Below are 25,058 nucleotides of genomic sequence, written 5' to 3'. Positions count from 1 at the left end.
CTTTCACTACTCTGGGCCTCAGTTTTTCTTTGCTGTTAAAAAACAAAAATGAAAGAAGGGAAGGGGTACTGGGCAATAACTAACACTTGATAACAGATGATTTTTGTTTACAAAGTGCCTTATTTCATTGATTCTCACTTTAACCTCATTTTACAGATAAGAAAAAGAAGTTACAGGGGCTGCCCAAGTTCACTGTTTGCTAGAACTTTCCTAGCAAAACGTGTTTTCCTTCAACTTGACCATATCGGAATATTCTAGTATTTGTGAATCTAAAAATTTTAGGGCCTATCTTAAAATAGCAAAGCAGTTTTAAGTAGGCACTTTAGACACATCTGGGCTTCAAATTGTTACTTGGGCAGGTTTTTTGAGCTTTGATTTTTCCCATCTAGAATAACAATGGTTAACATTTATTGAGTTTATCCTTGTTATAGGGCAAACCTTGTCCTACATGAATTATTTCATTTTTTCTTACAGCTGCCCTGTAAGGTACTATAATTATCCCCATTTTGCAGATGAAGAAACCGAAACAGCAGGGCAGTGGGTATGGAAGAACCAGTAGAAAACTGGAACACATCAAAAAGCTTCAGAAGAGCTCCTTCAAGAAAGTGAAATCAGTAGAATACCTGATGGATGTGAATGTATTGTCATAGACGATCAATGGACAACTTAGGCTTAAACTATAGGTACTGTACATAAAAACAAAACAAATTAAAAAATGGCAAATATTAACTCCAGGAAAAACAAAAAGATTTCAGGAAACTAAATGATCAGTTGTGAATGGGATTTAAGCGGTCATAATAGATACTAATTCTGATATAACCAACACCAAGATGTGACTAAATTGGGAGGCAAGGGGAGGGAAGAAAAAAGAGTTAATGTAAGGTCAAGGGGAAGGTGAAAGATGAAAGACTGTCCTTCATAGGATGAAGTCAAGAGTCAGTGCCCAAACAGAAAAAGCAAGAAGTAGCAATACAGCATATTATTTAGAGATATGGAGGCCATAGCCATAAAAACAGCTCAAAAGAATGGAAAGGGATAACTTCTGGAGAAAACATGGGGAAAATGTACTTTGTAAAAAATCCTGTAGAATGATGGGACCTGGATTCATTTATGTGTTTGTAGAGCTTTGATAATAGTTTTAAAAAGCAATAAAAGGAAAATAAATAAATTGCCCAAGTTTACCCAGCTCTGATACGGTAGAGACAGAATTGTAGGGTGCTTCTGGAGTTGATGGCACAGCCGCCGTGCAATACCACCTATAACGGATCTACCTCCTAGCACTAGAAGCAGCTGACATACAACAGGTGCTTAGGAAGAGAGATTTGTTTTCTTTATTCCATGGAGTCACTTTCAATAAGGAGAAGCCCTGCCCTAGATCCAGACCTGAGGTGCCTTGGTGCTTTTAAGTGTCTTTCTTTTTAAATGTTTTCCAAATGATCCTCCAGTGTCCAGGACCTGCCAGGACCAGGAGTGGCATCTGGACAGTGACCCCAGTTTCCAAATTCTTCCCTTCATTCCTTGGACATTCCCTGGAAATTCCTTCCTGTCCCCCTTGGTTGGGGTTGACCAGTTTCTTGAGAAACTCCAGAATGGATACAATGGGGTTGTTCTGCTCCAGGGTATACTGTTTCATTCACAGGATTGTAGGAGATCCCGCACCAGGGTGCTGCTGAGATGCTGATTTTGAGTGGCTCAAATTGTATAGACAGGCGCATTGCAGAAAATCTTTGCCCAAAGTCTCTGATACCAGAAGCAGTTTTGCTTTCAGGTCCTGCCATGTCAGCCCTCCTCCCTTTCCTAATGGATAGTCTTTGCCCAAATTCCTGTAGGTTTCAAATAATCTAATCAAAGAGAAGAACATTTTATCAGTTACCTGGATGATTCATCTATCATTAGTAGTCATGCTTGCCTTCTGCTAGTATTTACTGAGCATCTACAATGTGCTGAGGGGGATAATATAGAGAACAAGATGCATTCTTCTATTCAGAGTTTACAAACTGGAGAAGGAGACAGAGAGGCAGCCAGGTGGTCCCTAGATAAGAGCTGTTTGAGCACAGAGGCAGGGGAGTGCAGCGCTGCTTTGAATGGGGCCTCAGACGGGACTGTAGTTTGGATGGGGAGCTGAACTAGAAGTTCTTCCAAAACTAAGATTCTGATTCCCCAGTTGGGATCTTTCCACTGTTTCAGGTGGTAACTCTAAGCCAGGGTCTCTATGCGTGCACATTAGCCCTGGCCTAATGGATTCTTCAAGTCAAAGCTAGAAGCGTCCTGGGACAATCATGCAATCAATTTTTCATGGCTCCTTTGAAGAAACCCAGGAGAAGTGTCTTGCTCATGTGACAGTTACAGAGAGAGGACGGACATCTGAATCTTTGGTTTTCAAGTCCCAGGCTTTTTCCATCCTAACTCAAATCTGGGACAGGGGTCTGAGTCTCCCTAGGGTGGGTAAAAACCTCCCATTTTAAAAAGAAGATTCCAAGACTACCAGCAGTAGTCACAGCCCCAACTCCCGATCCAGCAACCACTAAGCCACATCTCCAGCCCTATTTTGCATTTTCTTTAGAGATAGGGTCTCACTGAGTTGCTTAGCTTTTGCTGAGGATGGCTTTGAACTCGCCATCCTCTTGCCTCAACCTCACAACCGCTGGGATTATAGATGTGAGCCATTGCGCCCGATTCAGATCCAGCAACTCTTAATCAAGAAACATTCCTGAGGCGTCTACCTTAAGCAAGTCTCGGTGCTACACCCTGGGAACACGATCTGTCCAGCAAATTCCTGCCCGCAAGGAGTCACCGTCCGTCTTCTGGTGAAGGGGTATACACAGGACAGATACTCTGGGTAGTCAGCACGTAGTAGGCGCTCAGCGAATGGAACCGTGCACTGAGTATTATTTTCAGTCTGCAAAAAGGTCTCAGAGCTGGCTGAGAAGAGAAAGGACGGTTTCATGCAGTCCAGGCTGCGCGAACTACTCCCTATCGCGCAGGGCAGGGCGCGCCCTGAGCCTCCTTCCCTCCTCGGTGCTCCGGTCCCGGCTCAGCAGGCTCTCGCCACGCGGAGGGAGGGGCACGGGGGCGCGCACGCAGGCTGTCGGGGGCGCGCCGGCCGCCCGGGGACGCGCACGGGCTAGTCTCTGCCCTAATGCGGCGGCTGGCGACGAGCGGCGCTGCAGGGGACGTGGGGGAAGTGGCGGCGCCGGCAGCGGACAGCTCGGACTGCGCCCGGGGCCGGAGCCTGAGCCCTTGGAGGTAGGGGAGCGCGGACACCCGAGAGATAGGCTGGAAGTAAAATGGTAAAACGGGGATCATGGAAACCCATCTAGCGACACCCCCTTGTTCCCGCCCTCCTCTGTCCGTCTCCATCCTCCGACCTGACCCCATCCCCCTCCGTCCGCGTCCCTATGCCTTCTCCTGTCCACATTGTCATCTGTCCCGAATCATCCAATTCTTGTATGTTTCCAGCGCACCCTCACATCATCCAGCTCCTACCCTCTCCTCACCCCAACACCCTTTCCATCTCGTTGGCAATATCCCCTCCCCCTTCCTGCATCCTCGCCCTTTCCCCTCTCTTCTCTGTCCCCATCTCATCTATGAGCCCTGCTGGCCCTTATACCTCTGTTTTCCTCAACACCCCACTTTTTATCACCCTATTCGTTCCTATTTCTCCTGCCCTGACACCAGCCCCTCTCCTTGCCCTCCCCCATCTCTTCCCCATCCCTTGCCCCCCCAGTCACTCAGCTGAGTGCCTGTCTCCCCACTAGCTCCCTCACCCTTTCTGTCCTCCCCCAGTTCACCTCTGCACACCCTGTCCCAGCCTCTTCCCAGCTGCCTCTTGGTTTCCTCTCCTGCACCATGGTCCCTCTCAAGAACCCCACCTAGTCCCCAGGCTCTCAGATGGCCCGCCACATCACCTTCTCCACCTGCCTGTCCCACTGCTGCTTGGAGCCCCACAGCTTGTCCTCAGCTCCTTACTGGCCCTAGCCCTCCTTCTCTGCTTAGGGCGGCCTCCAGCTTCAAAGGCCCAATGTACTTTCTGTTGTGGACACAACCCACTTTCACCCATTTCTGCGTGTTTGATCCTGTCCACGGCTGACGAGGAGGGAGACTGGGGGTTAGTAGGCCTCTGTGTTCCTCTCCAGCCATCCTTCTTCTCAGGCTGTTTAGGTTTGTTTCCTAGATGGACTTGGGAGGGGTGCTGAGCACAGGGAAACTAGGATTGGAGAGGTGCAGGGTCCAAGGGGACAGATAGTAGGCTCATCCTGGGCCTCGTTCTCAGCCTTGGGGTGTAAAAGGCCTGGGTGAGAACCCCTGCTGGAGTGCTAGAAAATTTTGGATTTTAGAAAGGATTCTTCCTCAGCCTCTAAGTCAGCACTTTGGCACCGGGAGCTGTCATGAGTGTGGCCCATGGGCTGGGCTGAGTGGGCAGAGTGCTGAATCACCTAGACTCTGGTCCCCATGGCAGCCCCTCTGCTGCCCTGAGCCAGGGTCTGCTTCTGGTTCCTTCCTTGGTTTTTGGCATGGGCTGTGTGTGTGTGTGTGTGTGTGTGCGTGTGTGCTGGGCAGAGATGCCTCTTCCCTCAGTCTGGAGGAGTGGACAATGCCCCTTTTCTGCCTGTCTGTCTCCCTGGCATGAGGGCCTGGTGTGTCTCATCTACCCTTGGAACTGTGGTGAGCCCTGCTGGGCTCCGGTCAAATCTCCAGCAAGGCAAGGGCAGGCCGCAGGGCTTTGAGAACTGGTTGGGCAGGAGTTGAATGGTTTCGATGGGGCTAGAGATGGGCACATTCAGAACCTGTAAAACTTTAAGCATAAGTAGAAGCCCAGGGAAAATGTGCCTGGAGATGGAAGCCCTGGGGAGGGGGCTGTACCAGCTGTGGAGGTGGGACTGGTAGAGGAGGGCAGGCAGGGGTCGGTGCCCCTCTATTGTGAGGAGGATTGGCCTTGCAGAATGAGTCGAAGGAGATGAGGGTCTACTACCCATGGAATACATTCTACCTTTTACCCTGACGGAGCTGGCACTTCTGAGGGAGCAATTTCTCCCCCTAGTCTTTGGATTTAGCTGAAGGCATGTGTATGTGTGGAGAGAGAGCGAGAGAGAGGGAGAGAGAGAGAGAGAGACAATGATACCGAGGAAGAAAGAGACTTAACACTTAGCTCCAGAACTTGTGTTTGCCACTGTGAAACAGAAAATGACAGCCCATTTCCTGTCTTGGGGACCTCAGCTGAAACTCAGAGGCTTAAATTGGAAGGTGAAGAGCAAACTGCCCACAGATCCTGTCCCTTTTCTGCAAGGCTCCCTCACTTTGGAAATCTGAACAGTTGGACTCTTTCAGATGATGCGTGGCAACTCTCTACCTGCCTCCGGCAGGGCCTCCTAGGGCTCCTGCATCTGGGGCACTGGCTGCTCCCTGCATTGTTACCCTTCTCTGTCCCCTCCCCATCATGGGTGGGGGTGGGGCGGAAGCTTCCCCTGGCATCAGTGGCTCAGGGCTGCCAGCTTTTCCTGGTACGGGGAGGAGGCATCACCTGCAGCTGTTGTCGAGAGCTGATTGGATTATGGTTCTGACGTCGAAGTGCTTGATTGGGGCTCAGGTTAAGTGGGGGATTCTGATAACAGCGTACATATTTTCCAGTTTTGCCCAACGAATTTCACCCCTTGCCCTCTTGTTTGGCATCACAAAGGCTACGGGGAGCTAAACCAAGGGACAAAGAGAAAAGCCAGCTCCCCAGAGAGCTGGGACAAGACCTGCCAGTTTGTGCCTTATGGGCTCCCTGTGGGCTGCACAAGACTGTATGTGTTTCAAGGGCTGGTCCTTTCAGGGGCACATTGTGGAGATGGCTTAAACCTGGGGGTTTTGTTTTGGCTTTGGATTTCCGAGTGGGACAGATCAGAGGAGGGTCCTATTTTTGCAATGACTGAGAGTCAGGATTCCAAGGCTCTGATTACTCTGTCGCAACCTATTTCCTACCTTTGGTACCAGGCCTCTCCCTCAGGCTGATTGGGAGGCCAGAAGTATACTGAGATCTTTAAGACCATCCAAGAGTTTAAGATCTTTAAGACCATCCAAGGTGTGTAAGGATCTGACCTTTGACTTTAGAAAAAGACATTTTTAGGTGAGAAAGGGGGAGGCAGAGAAGTTCAGCTCTCAGCCTGTTCAGCTGGGGGTGGGTGCTGGGGGAGGGAAGAAACAAGAGGAACTGAAATCTGGATCTGTAACTTATTCATTTCGCAGATATCCAGTTAGCCCTTCACTGTGCTGCTCTGCTAGGCTCTGAGATTACAGAGAGGAAAAGTAAGGCAGACTTGAAACTCTCAGAGGTCCCAGCATCATGGAAAAGAGAGACAGGTAATCAGACAGCAGGATCTCAAATTCTTGGGGTGTCAGCCCCCTCCTCAATGGCTGGGAAGAGGGCTTGGTCAATGTCATTAGGAATGGTAGCAGAGCTGACTCTCAAGTTGACTGTCAGGAAAAGGGTGAGGGAGGAGGTGAGATTCAGCTTATCAGATCCCCCAGCTGGAGGGGAGCTGGAGGGGTGTAGCTGAATCCCCCTGGGTACTGCTACAGCTTCATTCAGAAACACCGACAGGGAACTTTGGGTCGAGGTCACAACTGCTTTACTCCACCAATGCCGGCTCCTAAGAACTTGCATTTTAGAGGCATGCTCTGAAAATGCTTCGAATGCCAGAGCAAACAGAGGAAGGAGGCCCATTCTGCCCTCAGGGAGCTTCCAAACTGATGGCGGAATAGCAGGTACCTGCACAGGGTCATGCTTAGATATTGATATGCATGAAGGGGTTTTGGGGTTATGAGTGGGTCAGAGTCAGGTAGAGGTCATCAGAGCAGTCCAGATGGGGGTGGGCTAATAGTAAGTAGGGGACACCCTCTGAAGTTACATACTTGAGTACAGGTCACCATGACTAACTAAACTGGGAAAAGAACCTGAGGCGGGAGACTCCTGGCTTCATCTGTCTGAGTGGTCCTTTCTCTTCCCCACATGCCAACTGAGTTCATTTCATTCATCTGTTCCGAGCCTTTAAACCTGGTCCGAGACTGTGCTAGGTGCTGAGAAATGAGTTGAGTTGGAGAGAAAGAAGTGAAGACAAATTAAAACAGCACAAGAAATGCTATAAAAGATTGAATGAGTTTCTGGCATGGTATGCACTTGGCTGAGGGGTCACAGTGGGCAGAGGACCCCTGGAGTAACCACCAAACTAATTGAGGCTAGATCACCATGCCTTGACTGACACAGCTTGATGGCAAACATTTGAGCAGTGACTCAAAATGTCCAGGTAGCACCCAGGCCTCGCTGCCAGGGTAGATGTTGGATACCCATGGCCTGGTCGCTGGGACTGCAGGGGAAGGTTCTGGGAGCTCGGGCTATGCTGGGTTCCTGTAGGCACTTCTGCAGCTTTGCTGACCCAGGGCATTGGTCAGATTGTCCAGCCAGCTTGAGAACCCTGGAGCCACCCTCCTTTCATTAGGCCTTGAGGCAAGCTGGGGGCCAGGTAAGTGGCTTAATAGCAGTAGTCATCATTACTTAGTGCTTAGTATGTGCTGGGTATCCTACTGTAGGCTTTATATGCATCACCTCATTTTATCCTTTGAGTTAACTAGACAAAAGAGCTTTAGTTAGGATTCTACTGATAATGAAACAGATTTTGGGAGGGTCTTACTTGTTTAAGATCACAAAACAGGTAATTGCAGAGGCAGAATTTTTTTTTTTTTTTTTTTTTTGGTAATAGCGATTGAACTCAGGGACACTCAACCACTAAGCCACATTCCCAGCCCCTTTTGTATTTTATTCAGAGACAGGGTCTCACTGAGTTGCTTAGAGCCTCTGTAAGTTGCTGAGGCTGGCTTTGAACTGGTAATCTTCCTGCCTCAGCCACCTGAGCTGCTGAGATTACAGGCATACACCACAGTGCCTGGCCAGAGGTAGAATTTAAACCTACATTGGTTTGACTTCAAAGCCCATGCCCTGTCATCTATTATACTGAGCTCTCCCAGGATTGTTGGAAAATAAAAACTGGAATATTTGTCCTCATGTACAGTTTAGGAAAATCTGTTAGATAGGCTCAGTTAAAATGCATTTTTGAGTACCTATGATATCCCTGTGAAAGACAGAAATGTGGTTCCTGCTTCCAAATAGAGAAGTAAGGCACAGAAAGCACCTTGGGAAGAATACACAATGGTGTGTGATGAAGGCTGCTTAGACCCTGTACAGTAACAGTTCGAGGTAGGCATGATCTGTCAACTGGACCAGGCTGTTGGAGTTGAAGAGGTGATGTGGCCTTTGAGGTAAGACAATCCTAGGCTCCAGCCCTGCTTCTTCCACTTGCTTCTGGGCTGCTGAAGTTCACTGTAAAATGCAGATAGTAATATAGCCTTATGGAGCTGTTATAAGGATTAGATGTGCTAAAGATAGGAAGGCCCTGCTCAATACCCAGTGGGGAACAAATGCTCCTCAAATGGTAACTGCTGTTCACAGAGGAGGTGGCCGTGGCCTTGAGCCTGGACAGATTGATAGAATTTGCTAGACAAGGAGGGTGTTCTAGAGGAGGGAACCTACCAGATGTATAAGTAAAAACTTGGCAAATTCAGGTTCTCTAGGGAGGAAGTGGTCTGCTTCCTCTTGTCTGCTCTCTACCCTCACCCTGCTCCTGCCTGTCTTGCAGGGACAGGACAATCATCTTAAAAAGGGCTTATACTTCTGTCTCCACTATTAACAGAACTTAAATGTGTTTCTCTGTATAAAATTAGAAGATTGGTTTAAGTTCTTTTCCCAAAAGCCACATCTCTGGGATTTATGTCATTGATTAATTTCTTGTCCTTTCTCTTTTCTCCCAAATGCAACTCTATGAAAAAGCTGGAGTCTTTGGGGCACGGAGGGGTCATCCCCTCAGGCCTCCGTCACCTCCTCCGGCTCCTGCAGATTCCCCTCCTCTGGGAAGCAGCTGCCTGAGCATCTGCCCTCTCTTCCTTCACCTGCTCCTCCTCAATCTTCTCTTCCCTGACTGGCCCAGCCCCTCCTGAAAGGCCTCCCTGGCAGCCCCTCTCCCAGTCATTATGATGCTAATCATGTTGTTAATTTTTCTAAGATCTAGAAAGAAAGCCCCAATCTGTTATAATGAATTTAATTAGAGAGGGGCTTGAAGGGCTTCAGAACCTCTTACCAGGATCACAATAAACAGAGTTAACGAGATAAACAGCCTGAGATCAGCCGCTCAGGGGTTGGAAGAGAGGATTTCCGCCGCCTGTCTGAGTCCTAGAGTAAGAAAGTCCTTGGCACCCAGAGTTGGAGGAAGTCTGGTCTGTTGTCCTCCAGGTGGGCCCCACACAGCCCCAGGTACTTAGCTTCTACCTAGTTCTGCCCGTAGGTGGCAGAGGAACTTCTTGAGAAGGTCTGATCATTCTTATTATCATCACCAAGCATTTACAGAGCACCTACTCTTTGGGGCAGGGATACTATGTCTTTTTGGAGCAACACAGAGGCTTATCAGGCCTTCCAGGTGATGAGAGATGTATCTTCAAATATAATTCCAGACAGTACTGCCTGTTAATGGACTATGACATTAGACTTGGGTGATCTGTTAAAGGCTTGGGCAAGAGAAAGGACCTGCCATGGACTTGAGATAGCCACACTTGAAAACTCAATGATCAGGGCTGCTGGAGGAAGAGTGGGTGCACCCCGAGTGCTGGGGTCTTTGTTTTGCCATACTTGTGCTGGGGTATCCTGCTTTGCCTCTCTCAGCACATAGACTGGGCAACTTGGGGAAAGGCCCGGTAGGACAGGGGAGTTCAGGCTTCAGCTAGTGTTCCTGGATCCAGCTTTGGCCAGCTGGGGCCAGATCTAAGTTTTGTTCTCAGATCTTGTGATTTTTCTGGAATGAAAGTGGATGGCTGGCAGAAGAATTCCAAGGACTTTCCCCAGTGATGAGAGTTCCCTCCTTTTGTACCAATGCTAGCCAATTTGCTTTGGCAATAGCATTTAAAAAAAAAAAAAAAAAAACAAGTACTTAATGGAAGCTTAAAGTTCTAGGGGAAGTTTCATAAGTTCTCCCTTTCTATTAGTAAGAATCATCTGATGTGCATAGACATGTGTCTATGTGTGTGTTGCCTAAGTCCATGAAACTATTCCAATGACATTCGTGGTGTAGTTGGATCTTTATTTGTAGTGTAAAAGTTATTAAACATTTCTGGCCTTAAACTCTCCTTATGCAAGAGAGGAATTGTCTATATGCTCTCTCTATATATATGCTCTATATTTTATTGTGTATAGATGCATTAGACAAAAGCTTTGAGGATAGGATTATTAAATATGAGGAAGCATCATAACTATCTTTTTGACAAGGGAGTCTAATATTGAGTTGAGATTCAAGGTCACTTTCCCCCTGGAATGCCTTGACTTATGAGACCAGCCTGAGTTTTACTTGGGGGTGTCTCCCACTTGTTTGCTTCCTGTTATTTTCCATAGTCTCTTCTGGGCTTATGTGTAATTAGGAATGAAGTGAGTACACTGCTGCGGGTGTTAGTTGACCTAAATGAGAGAAAGTTGCATGACAGACATTGTTATCATGTCATTGTTGGAAAATCTGTTGTGTAGTATTTTTCCACATGTGGAGTTCACGCATTCTTTATGAAGGAAAATGCCTCCGAGGCCACAATTTTCCTATGTGACATAGGCAGGGACAGAAACTCGATCCCTTTCTGATCATCATCACCCACAGAGTGGAACTAAAGCCTTTGGAACTTGTATTGGGAACTAACCCAGGATTCTCTGGCTGATCCCAGATCTGGGCTCTGCCCGGGTTTTATAAAATAATCATTGCATCTGCAGTTACCCTTTCAAGGCCCTACTGTATGCAGAGCGCTTCTCTAGGTGGCAACTAGTTTTGAGAGAATCCTCAATTCATGAATATTAGAAATATTTTAGTCCAAGATCCTTATTTTACCCAACAAGAAACTGAAACTCTGAAAGGTGGCATGACTTTTACTTGTGTTAGTGTGACAAGTTGCTGGCAAAATCTAGTTCTTCTTTCACATACTGGCCCACCTGGAACTTTAAAATGCACCTATGACACTAGTCATTGGATGTGATGCTATGTCATTAAGTTCCTTAAAGCGTGCTCTGAACTAGAAGTGCTTTGGGATGTCAGAGGAGGGAGGGAATCAACACAGACTAAAGTTCTTGGGGAAGGTTTGGAAAAGATGTGGGGGCTGGCTTTGTCCTCTAGAGGTGGGAAGGAGTCAAATAGGCAACGGTAAGGAAATGGTGGGGCAAAAGAACAGCCAAAGGTTTTAGAGGAGGGAAGCACCTGGGGTGGGGACATGGTGAACTGAGCACGTGAGGCTGTCAAAGGTGCAACTAGAGACCAGCGGGGACCGGACTGCAGAGAGCCTTCACTTTGGAACTGAGGAGCTGGATGTCTTGGTGCTGGTGAGGAGCCTTTGAAACTTCTGAGCTGACCTGCCTCTGTTCTGAAGACAAGGTTGAGGTGTTAGAGGTAGGCGGGAAACCCCTTCTCAGGCACCTATACTGGTCTGCCAGGGGACAGTTCCTTCTGAAGGTGTGTTTGAGGAACAGGGGTGTGTTGAAACTTTCTGGAGCGCTGAGAGGTCGCTGTCCAGGGTGCTGATCCAACCTGTCCTCTGAAAGATTTTTCTCCCCAGTGACACCAGGTTAGAAAGTACAGCCGAGAAATGCTTGGAACTGTCCAGAGGGCGCCAGAACACGATTCTGGCTAGAACAAGGCAGCAGGTGGCCTTTCTGGCAGGGAACTGGCTACAGCATCTGACTTCACAGTCCCTGTGATGAAAGCAAAAGGACGGGTCCCCTTAGGAAGGAGAGACCGTGTGTGTACACAAATGCATGCTAAGAGGACTCAAGTGGTAGGCAGCCCTGCAAGCTTTGCTCCAGGGCCTTTGTGTGTGTGGGAGAATCTCAGCCCATTGCTTCATGCATTGTGAACATGTCCTTCCTCTGCTCAGCACTCCTCGGGGGACCGAGAGACTCTCCAGCAAACTGGGAGAGAGCAGCAGACCCTGCTCATTACTTCACCTGAAATATCTAAATGCTTGATATTCGTGCTGCCCAGTAGAAGTTTCTGTGCTGAGAGAAATGTTCTGTATCTGCACTGCCCAGTGTGGCAGCCACTAGTTCCATGTGGCTACTGAGCACTTGAAATGTGCCTCATGTGACTGAAGATTTGAATTTTGAATTTAAATTAAGTTGAATTTAAATACAAGGGGCTGGTACTGTAGCTCAGTGGAAGGGTGCTTGCCTTGCAATCAATCCCCAGCACTGCAAAAGAATTTTTTTTTTAATTTAAATGGCCACATGTGGCTAGTGGCTACTGTATTAGACTGTATAGTCCCATATACTCAGAATCCTTGACCATGCCCAATTACCCTTATTTATTGACCCCTCATTATCTAAACTTGTACGGTACACTGTGAAGTAGCCTTTTGAATGGGGGTGGATTTGATAAGTTCCTGGAGAAAGCCCCACTTTGAATCCAGACTGAAGCCCTTGTCTGGCCATGAGTTTTGTCTGGATTTTTCTTGTTTTCACAATGAGAACAACCTTACATGGCACCCTGAAGTTTTCTGTTCAAGGACACAGAGAAGCCGCCTTGGATTCTGGCTGAGGTCCAATACTTGGAAGCCTCAAATGACAAAGCAGGCAGTGTGGGTGGCTCTGGGGCGAAGTGGAGGGACGATGAGGTGCTCTTGAGTCAGATGCTGAGGGCATCGGGTGTAGAAAGGTTCCTGTCTTGAGCCTTCTCCCTTTCTGACTCTGGGTGTTCACTCCCGTTCTGTGCACCCGGTAGCGTGGACATGGGTGTGGGTGAGTGGCAGAAGTACTCTAGAGGACTAGAGGAGACTGGAGGACTCATGCCAATCCATCAGCAAGCCAAGAGACTGGAGCATTGTGTTGGCATGTGCCAGCGTCCATAGGCCTGCCTGACCGCATGGAAGGGCCTGCTTTTCTTGGTTTTAGGCTTGCTCTTTGTAAGTCTGATATGAGCTTTTTCAAGGACTGCTTTAGCTTTTTCTTCTTTTCTCTCGAAGAATCTCACTGTGCTGCTAGTCATCCTTAATAAATGCCTGCTTCTGAGTAGCTCTTTGTTAGCCTGGAGCTACGGGTTTGACCCTTAGGAAATGTGTGCACGTGAATACAAATAGTATTTATTGGACCCCTGCTGGGTGCAAGTGTCCATGCTCAGTACTGTGGGCAGTGACAAAGGAGGAGCTGGGGAGGGCTGCTCCTAGTCTGATGGGAAAGCAGAGGCAGGCACGTGTGAAAAATCACACACACACACACACACACACACACACACACACTCCCCAGACAGACAGAGACAAAGACAGAAGTGATAGCGGATCCGGAGCTGGGGTGGGGTGCGAGATGCTGGAGGGGCCAGATGATGTGAGTGCCTCTGTCTGGCTGTCTCTCGAGGATTCCCTCCTTCACTAGGCTTAGCTGGTACCAGCCACCTCCATGCCTGCAGTGACAGTTCCGTCTTTATGGGTGGCCGGGCAGCCTGCTCTCTCATGGGGGCTATGCCGAGCCAGTGCTGTCCTTAGCTTGCCTCTTCTGTGAGAAGAGCACTCCAGGAGGGGGAAGGGACAGTGGGGACGAGGACTGTGTGGAAGGGGAGGAAACTCCTTTTTCTTCTTATTCCTTAAATGGTGACTGGGTCTTGCATGCAGATTTCCTCTTAGTCACAGAAGGGTTTGTTGGGATTCCAGCAGCTCTAGACATGGAGCCCCATGATGCAGACCCAGGTGCAGCTCGGAGGAGAAAAGAGAAGCAGAACTTGGCCACATGGCTCCCCATAGGCACCAGTGCCCCTGCCCTAATCACTAGGGTGTTCTCTGCCTGGAGGGGGGCAGGTGGGCTGTCTCCCAGTGCACCTGGGAAAGGACTTCTCTGCTTGGCCTGTAGGGAAGGGTCTACCTCTCACTGACCTGCCCAAAGTGCTTCTCAGGCCGCTGCATCCACCTGGGATCATGTTGAAATGCAGATTCAACCCAGACTAGTAGGTCTGGGCTGGGCCGGAGAATCTACATTTCTAACAAGCTCAGAGGTGATGCCAACACAGCTGGAATCCAACCACACTTTGATGGATGAGGCCCTCTATGTGGGATCTCAGTCCTGCCCACATGTTAGCTAGCATCATCTGGGGAGATTTTATGGGATGCCGACAGCTGAGACCCACCCCACGCCAAATAAACAGCCTTCTTTGCAGGCAGGGCCAAGGCACTGTCGTGTGATCAAGGCCCCCAGATAATTGTAGCATTCAGCCCTGGCTGAGAACTCCTGCTTCTCCTGATGGGTTCTGCCCCCTCTGCTGTGCCTTCACCTGGCTGTGCCTTTCTTACCCAGGAGATTGTATGTGGCCTGAGGGCAGGGAATGCCTTATTGGTACCTGCTTCTGTGGAGGTACCATTAGCCATGCTGGATCCAAGGACGCAGTTGTCTAGAACAGGCCAGTTCTACTCTTGGAACAGTAACTCACAGTGGTACCTGGTTTATGTACTTAGTAAACTTTCAGTAAATATATACTGAGTGGATGATTATGCACCAGTGTGGGGCAGTAGAACAGGCATTGGTTAGGGATGTGACAATTAGGGTTAAAGTGTCTAGGACAAGCTATTAGCCTTCCTTAGCTTTAACTTTCTCAGTTTGAAATGGGGATATCAATGCCCCACTAAGAGGGCTATTTAAATAAGCACATCATCATACTGAGTCATCACCACCTTTGAATTGAATGTTATTTGTCCCCATTACACTGAGAAAATGGAAGCTGAGAATGGAACCAACTTGCCCAAAGTGGCACAGCTTTAGGTGCCAGGGCTGGGATCGGATCTGGGCCTTTCTGATTCCAAAGTCTAATAGTCCTGGCTCATGGCCCATCAGGTTCCAGCACAGGCCATTGGCCCTTTTGTTTGAGAAACTTCCTTGTCTAAGGGTTGCTTGTGTGAAGAATGAGCGAGGAGTCCCTGGCAGGGTGTTAGGTGTGAGGCCATGGAACTCTCTGTTTCCCGGCCATCGTCATCCCATCAAGCCACTGCTCAGTTCTCAGTCTTCCTCGGGCCCGAGGCTAAGGCTGTAGCACTTTCCCCAAAGAAGAATCATCATCTGTCCCCACAGACCCGTCTCTGCTTGACAAAGCCACAGAACCAAGCTCTGATCTGTTTTTCTAGGTTTACTTTTCATTCTGGGAAGGGACCAATGCAGGACCCATGAAAGTGAAGACATAAAAGGAAGACCGTCCCGTGAGCCTCCCTGCGTCTACCTTACTTCTAGGTGTGATGTCAATAGGCGTCTGTTGTTACCACCTGTTGTTGGTTGCCCCATTTTGGGTGGGTGGGTGGGGTAGCCACCTCCTTCAACAGGTTTATCATGGAGAGAAGGTCCTAATGTCTGCTCTCCTGCTGCCCACCCTTCCAGCCTCCGTGGAGATGCCAGGATTATAGGCCATGTTCCTGCAGAACTCAATGTGGCCAAGCTGGTCAGTAAGAGGTGGCAGGGAGGGATAGTTTGCACAGTCTGGCTCAATATGGTACTTATCTATCTGGGCTTGGAATAGTTGTTGAACACAGGACCTTATCAGGTACTCTCTGAGGCTAACTGGATCCACAGTGAGAAAGAACTGTGCATAGTGTATACACCAGAAACCCCGGCCTTGCCATACAGAAACCGCGATGCCCCAAAGTAGGCTTGAGATATCTGCTTCCATTGCTCCTCACTGAGATGGGAATCACTGTTCGAATCTGGTGCACATCTGTTTTCTTGCTGTCTTCTCATTTGACTGACCACTCTCCTAATTTTTTTATTCCATAAAATTCTGGGCTAGGATATTGGTTTCCTATATCAGGACCATTATCACAACATCCAGAACTTTCTTAAGCTTCATTTATGAATTGTTCAGACTTTAATTACAGAGGGCTGATCCATGGTGTTGCTTTTAGGACAGTCTCTGATAAATTTCATATTGTATTATGCACCCCACTTCTTTCTCTGTGGGTGTTCCTGAAGTTTTGTTGCTGACTTTTTTTCCCCCTGTCTCTGACATGCTCCACATCTGATGGGGATAAAGGTTTCCAGTTAGGTCTGGGCTAAAGATGGATCCCTTGTCATCCAGAAGCCTGGCCACCCACTGGGCATTCTGTGCAACACCTTTGCATTGCGCACCTGACTGGAGAGGTCGGGGTTATCTTTCCATTCCCGCTGCTCTATAGCTCTTCCAGCATGACCTGCCCCGAGTGTCGTGGGAACCAGCGTGAAGACTGCCCAGCTGCTGGGACTTGAATGGGCTTTACGAACGACTAGAACTTGGATGAGTTGGACCGGTGGCCCCCAGGACTCTGCCTCGTTTCCTCCTCCTTCCTGTTTTCCTCAGCTATGGGGCCATTGGTTGTTGTGGTTGTTGTCATGCTACCCTGATAGTGGGTGGCACAGGCAAGGTGGGCCTGCTGGGTGCTGGAGGTGCAGGAGAAGCTGGAGGTTAAAGGAGAGTGGCAAACAGCTATGACTGCTATGTGGCTGGGCCCTCCTGCAAGGGTCTGGAAGGCTTGTGTGGGATTGAGTCAGAGCTGTGCCAAGTGTTGGCCCCCTTCTGAGTGAGACTGGGTAAATCCTCTCTGAACCTGAAACCTTGAAAAAGAAAGAGGGACTCTCTAGATGGCATTATAAAAAATAACAGCTGGGACTTCTGAGTCTAAGAATGCTGTTTCTCAGTGGCCTAGTGGTATCATCTGGGCTCTACCCATGTGCTGTTGTGCTGGGGACAGGTCAAAACAGGCCAAGGACTACTCATTGGTGGCTAAAGATGCTCTTGCTGGGACTATGGATCTTTGTGTGTTGTGTGGGGGGGTGCTGGGGATTAGAACCCAGAACCTTGAACATGCAAGGCGAGTACTCTACCAACTGAGCTATATCCCTGGCCTCCCTCATATTTATTACTATCATTATTATTGAAAGTTTCACTGAGCTAGTTAACCCATGTGCACTTGCCAGAAGTAGTTCAGCACGTGTACCTTTACAGTCCCCAGGGTCACATCTTGCATAACTATAGGACATGCTCACAGTCAGGATATTGACATCAATCTCATTCTCCACTTACTCCTGTTTCCCCAGTTTGTGTTTGTTTCCCCACTTGTTTGTGTGATTTTGTTCCAGAAAGTTTGCTTTTTTCCTGTTCTCTTCTGACCAAGTTTGTTGTTCATCTGAAACTCTGAGTGAGCGCGTCTGGTCTTGGAAGTGGAAGACCATGCAAGAGCAAGGACCCTGGGGTCCGACTTCCTGGTTCAGTTCTGGCTCTCTGTGCACTGACTGTGTGATCTTTTGCAAAGGCCTTAAATCTTCCTTAACATTCATCTGTAAACTGGGAAGTGAAATATCCTGCATGGGGTTGTTACATTAAATAACGCCCTTGAATCCTCTTGCATAGTGCCTGAGAAAAAGAGGTGCTTTTGAAAGTTTTCTGTAGTCATTATTTCCTACCTCCCTCTCCTGACAGTAGTGTCATGTTCAAGCAGGGCTCCTGGATTATTGTTATTTTTTTAGGCAGGATCTACTGAGTTGCTCTGATTGGCCTTAAACTTGTGAGCCTCCTTCACCTCTGGAATAGTTGAGATTACAGGTGTGCGCAACCATACCTGACCACACTTCTGGCCATGGTGGGCAATCTCAAAATGTTTTTGAGCCTCAAATGAGTGCTCAGTTGTATGCTAGGCACTGTGAGAATTACAGAGGAGACAAAGAAGCAGGTTTTGTCTCAATAAACCTTGTACTGTAGTTGAGGAAACTTCCAGGATATTCATGCATAGTAGATAGCTCACTTTACAGGCAATAAAAGATAAATGCAAATGGATGGCTTAGGCCACAGGAGCTCCTGAGTTTGGAAGGAAGGAAATAGCTAGCTGCTTATGGTGGTGCATACTTATAATCCCAGCAACTTGGGAGGCTGAGACATGAGGATTGTAAATTCCAGGCCCACCTCAGCAACTTAGAGTGACCCTGTCTCAAAATCAATAATAAAAGAAGGTGTCAGGATGTGGCTCAGTGGTAAAGCTCTCCTGTGCTGAATCCCCACACAAAAGTGGGGAGGGAGTGGGGGAGAATATGAAAAAAGAAGGAAAGGGAAGGGAAAGGAAAAGAAGGGAAGAAGAAGAAAGAACATTTTAATCTGTGGTTCCCAGAATGACTTCAAGGAGATTTGGAGTGGGATCTTGAAAGGTAGAGCTCTGCCTCTGTCCTTCCAATAAGCCCATCAGGTTATCTCTCCCAAGAGGATGAGACCAAAATTCAGGAGACATGGACAAGTCCAGTTATTCTCAAGTTTTAATTCCCTCATGCTGGCCACACCCAGCATGGACAAGATGGAAGGAATCCCTTTCTGATTTTAAAATGAAGCCCAGAGAGAATGAGTTAGCTGACCCGAGGAGGTTGATCAACAAAAAAGAGGTACAAGTGAGACATGACCACAGAGAACTGGTCACCTGCCAAGAAAGCAGCATGTATTGGGACGAGGCAAGCTGAGGTCCTGTCCCTTGGCCCATGGATTTTTGGCTGCCTGGCCTGAGGCAGGAAGGTGGGGGATGAAGAACAATCCACCCAGTGCAAGACCCCTTCCAGTTCCACAGCTCTGGTAGGGAACATCACGTGACCAGCACTGCACCCTCCCAGCTCTGGCAGGGTTCCAAGGCCTGGTCTCAACAACCACGGGACTTAGTGGCCCAGCCTGGGAAGAGCCCATTGTCTTCTTGCATCACCGCTGGCCCTGCGGCTTCTGGGCTAGCTAGCTTGTTCACTTTTTGTTTTGCAGAGACTGTGCTGAGTCTTATACTCAGCTGCAGCTGGGGAGCTGGCTCTTACTCAACCTTTGTCCCAGTCTGTAGAATTCCCAGTGGTCCTCATGGAAGGCTGCTGACTTTTCCTGTGTGTGTGTGTGTGTGTGTGTGTGTGTGGAGAAGAGGGAGAAATCTCCCGAAAAGGCAGGAAATCTCCATCTCCCCTGCAGGGCTGGTAGAGACAACTCGGATGTGAAGTTGACCACTAGCAGGAAAACAGGGCTGTGCTGTGGTCATGAGCTCTAGGGGGGAGTGGCCTGTGACCTTCCCCATGCATGGCTATTGCCTCAGTAGGAGCAGCAGTAGTAATAATAGGCTAAAAAAAAAATGGGTTAGAAGGAAGCCCCCAAAGCTCCTGGGACCCTTAGAAGCCTGAGCTTGGGAAGACTTGGAACCAGTTATGTCCAGTCCTTTGTTTTGTGTGAGAGGAAGTGAAGGCCAAGGAAGGACCCTGCTCCTCCATAGCCCAGGGCTCATCTGTTCACAGAATCCTTGCTGCCCACACCCCTCCAGCTCCTCCCCAAGATGCCCCGTGTGAGAACCAGAGGAAGGAGAGCCAGGCTTCGTTTTATTTATTTATTTTCTCTGAAGCGAAAGGGTTTATTGAGATATTTTAGGAAGTGGCCAGAAAAAGAACCAGGTCCTGGGCAGACCTACTTTGCCTTTTGTCACAGGGTTGCTTCCTTGTCTTGGGCTGCAACTGGCAGGAGAGAGAGAGAGAAATCTCCTGGCCTTGTCCCCAGACAGCCACCATCTCGTCTTTCCTTTATGTCTCCTCACCTGTTGGCTATACACTTGGGAAGTCAGCGCATCATAGAGGACTTGACTCTTTCCTGCCATACCCCCCGCGCCCCCCCCACACCACCACAGCTTTTCTTTCCAAAATATTCCACAGACCCAGATGAGTACCTGTGACTCCCCGCTGGCCCTGTGTTGGCTGCATCTCCATCTCTGCTGAGGCAGGCTGCTTTATATTTGCTTCTTATAGGCAGTGTGGGGTGGGGGTGGGGGTGGGGGTGGGGGTGGGCTCTCCTGTTAGTCCCTGTCCAAGATGAAATCTTGCAGGATCCCTCCAGGGGCAGCAGTTCAAGGGCACTTGAACAGCAGTTCTGCTGTTGCCAAGAACTGAGAATGTGAAAGCCAGGAGAGGGTGGGGGCGTGGGGGTAACTCACGCCTGACTCTGCCTTTGTTTCCCGAGAACTCTTTGAACTGGCAGCAGGGATGATTTTGCCATTTCCTAGAGGGGCACCCTGAGGCTCAGAGGGGTCCAATGAGGCAAGCCACTAGAACCCAGCCTCCCCCTCATCCATTCATCCATTCTGTGGTAGCGACAGCTCTCAAATTAGAACAAAACCAGCAGAAAATATACATATTTAATATTAATGGTTATTCCTCCCAAGTGATTTACTTTTTTTTTTTTTTTGCTTGTTTCTTCTCAAATTTTAGTGACTTTTATCTTTATAACCAGAAAAATAACATTCAAAAAATAAAAATTTGGGGCTGGGGATATAGCTCAGTGGATAGGTATGCTCAAGGCTCTGGGTTCAATCCCCAGCACCACAAATAATGATAATGATAATAATAATAATAATAATAATAATAATAAAAACCAGTATGCTTTAAAAAGTATGTTTAATTTCAATAAGATTTGCGACACAATAATGACCAAGGGGATTGCATAGAATCACTGCATCCCTGACCCACGGAGTCTGTAGAGGTTAAGTACAGGGATGGTGGAGTGTCCCTTGCCCCTTCCCAGGATGTTTTTAGGCTATGTAGGATCTAGCTTCTGGTCTGCAGCTTACAAGCAAAGTGTTCACAGTCACTTCTGCCCCAACTATGAATGGGTCAAATCATCAGCAATGAAACTGTGCATGCCATTATTTATTCAATAGCATGCTTTGTTTAAAATACAAAAGTCAAGTTTGTCATGTTGAGGTGAGACCCCCAGGGCTTGAGGGCAGTCATATGCCCAAGGAGACCAGCTGGCCTGGGTAGATGCTGTGGGCGAGCACACATCCGTGTTGGCATCTTGCCTCCAGCCTGCTTGTCCGGCCTGCCTTCAGGGTTTGTGATCGAAGCCAGGAGATCGGGAGTCCTGAGGGGAAGAGTGGCCCCATTCTTGGGCTCCTCAGCAGCCGCTCTTTGTGGTGGAGTCTCCCTACTGAAGTTGGTGCCACAGGGCGTTGTGTTATTTTTGGAGGAGAGTAGGAGCAGTGCTTGGCACCTTGAGGGAACCCTGCAAGTGTTCAGCACTGACACCGTCATCATCATGGTCGTGGTCATCTCTCTGTGCAGGCTGGGATAGACACTGTCAGAACTGACAGGGGCCTTCAAAACAGGCAGGTCTGGGACTCTTAAACTGGGGCCTCCTGTATCTGAGTCACCTGGAGGGCTTGTGAGAGCAGATTTGAGGCCTTGTCCCAGCGTTCCTGAGGCTGTGGGTCCGGGGTCACCACCAGAATGTGCATCCCTGCCAGGTTCCCAGCTGATGCCCTTGCTGCTCAACCAGGGACCATACTCAACCAGGAATCAACCCTTCACTTTGCCAGGGGAGGCCTGAGGGGGACCTCATAGCCACGGTCTGCTTACCCTCTGGTTTCAGAGCCGGGACCAGACCAAGGTTTCCTGATTCCCAGTCCAGACTCTAACCTGCTGATGTTCTCATCACCTCTCCTCCTGCAAGTGCCAGCAGCTGGTTGGCGAGAGACTGTGGTGCTGAGATTGAAACTGTCGTGACTCTAGAAAGGGGACAAAAGCAGACCCAGCAGGGGTCTGGGGGTCCGGGTCCAAATATTGAACCTGCTGCCATTTCTCTTCCAGGACGTTTTCACTAATCCCACAAACTTTGACCCACTAAGTTCCTTCTATGCAAAAATGCTGTCCCTGGCACTGGGAGGGGTACCTCAGCACACTGGGCTGTCCCTGGCACTGAGCGGGGTACCCAGGCACACAGGCCTGTGTTCTGCAGCAGCTCTTTCCAACCCTTCTTGTCAGACCCCAGGACACTGCCTCATCTCCAGTAGAATTTGAAGCCATCCTTTCCCCTCGGGGCCACCATGAGAATAGAGGACTCAGCCGGCAGACAGGATACTAACCCTTGCCCTGCTCTGACTTATCAGGTGACCTCAGGTAGCTCATTCTCCTCTGTGGGCCTCCACTTTTTTCTAGAAACTTCAGTGAGGCCATGAATGAACCCATGGTGAACACTGTTTTCCCAGCCTGTGACTTTGAAACTCTGGGGGGTTCTCAAATGGCTTGTAAGGACATGGACTTCGTTTCTGTTTTAATCAATCGGTTAATACCTTTATTCCTTGTTTTCCTCATTAATATGAAACAGACTCTCCTGCTGTGAGGATCTGGAAGAGTGTGAGGCCTCTCGGGCTTCCATCCTCCAGTAGTGCGTTATCTGATGAGCAGCGCCAACCGCAGTGGTGGCTTTGGCCTCCTAGTAAGCTTTTCTTAGTCATCTATTGTTTATTTTATCCATAATGAACCATTAGTGGGGACAGGAAACATATGGAACTTCATGGAGTTAAGGAGAAGCACAATAATAATAGCTCCACAAATTTGCTTGAAGACCGTGGTTACCAGATTGTATTCATTTGACGAGGATTTTTATATTATAACACATCAAGATGTTTCTAGTACTCACAAAAGGGATAATTATATTTAAGTTGGATTTTCATTCACTGGGAATAATACTATCCACATCTATAACAGAGAAGTACACATTAATCAGTCTAAAAGCCTCTCTTCTTCAGAAACACAATTTAAAACATACAAAGTACCAAATATATGAATTTTCAGCTTCAGGGCATGAGAGCAGCTTCTGACCACTTTTTTTAAAATTTTTTTATTTTATTTTATTTTTGTACCAGGGATTGAAGCCAGGGGCATTTAAACACTGAGCCTCATCCCCAGCCCTTTTTATATTTTATTTTGAGACAGTCTCACTGAGTTTCTTAGGGCCTCGCTAAGTTGCTGAGGCTGGCTTTGAATTTGTGATCCTCCTACCTCAGCCTCCTGAGTCACTGGGATTACAGCCACCACACCCAGCAGCTTCTGACCATTTTTATACCTTAAAATTAAAAAAAAAATTATATCATTTTGTACATTATGCGCATACATAATAGTGGGATCCATTGTTACAGATTTGTCCATGCACATAATATAATTTAATCCATTTCACTCCCTCATGCCTTCCCCCTTCTATCCATTTCCTCTTATTTCCTGGTCTCCCTTCTACTTTCATGCGGTGCCTGTTTTACTTTTTCTTCCCTAGCTTCAATTTCGAGAGAAAACATAGAGTATTTTTGTGTCCATTTGTGTCTGACTTTTTTTGTTGAACATGACCCTCTCCAGTTCCATCCATTTCCCTGCAGATGACATAATTTCTGTTTTCTGTGTGGCTGAATAAAACTCCATTGTGTAGATTTCCACATTTTCTTTATCCATTTATGTATTGACAGATACCTTGGCTGCTTCTATAACTTGGCTATTGTGAATTGTGCTGCTATAAACATGGGTTTGCATGTATCGCTCTAGTGTATTGACTTTAATTCTTTTGGGAAATTATTGATGACTGGAATAGCTGGGTTATGTGGTGCTTCCATTCCTCATCTTTAAGGAACCTCCATATTGATTTCTGTTGTGCAGTGTACTAATTTATAATCCCACCAACAGTGTATGAAGTGTTCCTCCCCCACACACACTCTTTGAACATTTTTTTCATATATTTTTTTGGCCATTTGAATTTCTTCTTTAGAGCAACATCTGTTTAATTCATTGGCCTACTTATCAGTTGTCTCATTTGGGTTTGGTTTGGTTTTTTTGGTTCTAGGGATTGAACTGGGAGCACTTAACCATTGAACCACATTCCTAGCCCTTTTTATTTTTTATTTTGAAACAGGGTTGCTAAGTTACTTAGGGCCTCACTAAATTGCTGAGGCTGATCTTCAACTTGCTATCCTTCTACCTCAGCCTCCTGAGTCACTGGGATTACAGGCATTTGCCCCTATGCCCAGCTGGTATTAAATTTTTGAGTTCTTTATATATTGTGGATATTAATCTTCTGTTGGAAGAGTTGCTGGGAAAGATTTTGTCCCTTCTGTCAGTTCTTTCTTCACACTCTCAATTTATATATATATATTTTAGTTGAAGGTGGACACAGTAGCTTTATTTTATTTATTTATATGTGGTCCTGAGGATCGAACCTAGGGCATCACACATGCTAGGTGAGCGCTCTACCACTGAGCCTCAACCCCAGCATTTGTATTTTGTTTTTCTGCTATGCAAGAAAGCTTTTTAATTTGATATCATTCCCATTTATTAGTTATTATACCTTAATATTTGATAAAAATTATTAGAATGTAATTTGATCCCCAAGTATGACATGATATGACATCTAAAAAATGTTTAATAAGTCATCCTTTTTCTTATCTAGTTAATCTGAGACAAATTGAACAGCATGTACCATTGCTAAATGGGGGAAAATTGAGATTTGCCTTATACATACAAAAATCATTATGAAGTATTACTTTACAATGCACTCATAAAAATATTAGTATAAGTTGATCTAAAATAGCATATTTTTATTCTAATTTGTTATATATGGCAGCAGAATATTATTTTTAACTAAAAAAAAATCAACCAAATATTTTAAAATTTCCTTGGGCTGATTGTAGGATGGCTGATAGGAAGAGCCTCCAAGGATCCTTGTGGCTGGGATGCTCCAGAACCCTGAGGTGGTCAGGGAGAGTACAGGAGCACAGTGGGGGTGGTGCCCCTGGATTGCTGTTGAGAATGGAGTTGGACGTGTTCTTTGAGAGTCCACTTGTCAGAACCAAAATTAGAGAGCAGTTTTCTGTATGGTTAACACAAGAACTTTCTGCTATTAAAATCATTGATCTTAGAACTGGAAGGGACATAGAGATCTGATCCTAATAAAGTGGCCCCCCAATAGAAGGTGGAGGGAGAAGTTAGTTCAGCATCTCCGGAGGTGTTTAAGCAGAGATTGGATAACCCCGCGTAGAGGACAGTGTCCTGCTCTTTCAGCCACCGTGACTGGTGTCTGCCGTGGGGCTCAGAGACAAGTGCAGACATATTGATTGTACTTCTTGCTTTCCTTTCCCTCCAGCTTAAAGTTAATCCTGGCCAAGGTTGATCCATGGGTGGATGAGCTCCAGGCCTGGTCCTG

At 47.5% G+C, this 25,058-nt stretch overlaps 1 protein-coding gene across 4 annotated transcripts in view; it reads left to right on the top strand.

Moving 5' to 3' along the window:
* Positions 1 to 3,189: 3,189 nt before the first annotated feature.
* Positions 3,190 to 25,058, top strand: part of Nfasc (neurofascin) — a 173,710-nt gene continuing 151,841 nt past the window's right edge. For 3 of the 4 annotated variants that reach the window (XM_071600143.1, XM_071600140.1, XM_071600144.1), the window contains exon 1: positions 3,190 to 3,246. The gene's annotated coding sequence lies outside the window, so the exon portion shown is untranslated. The other variant, XM_071600141.1, reaches the window with a different exon arrangement.

Source organism: Marmota flaviventris, chromosome 12 (assembly GCF_047511675.1).
Source record: "Marmota flaviventris isolate mMarFla1 chromosome 12, mMarFla1.hap1, whole genome shotgun sequence".
In the NCBI taxonomy this organism is placed as follows: Eukaryota; Metazoa; Chordata; class Mammalia; order Rodentia; family Sciuridae; genus Marmota; species Marmota flaviventris.
The sequence above is the reverse complement of the archived record's forward strand: the minus strand, read 5'-3'. Positions and strand labels throughout refer to the sequence as shown.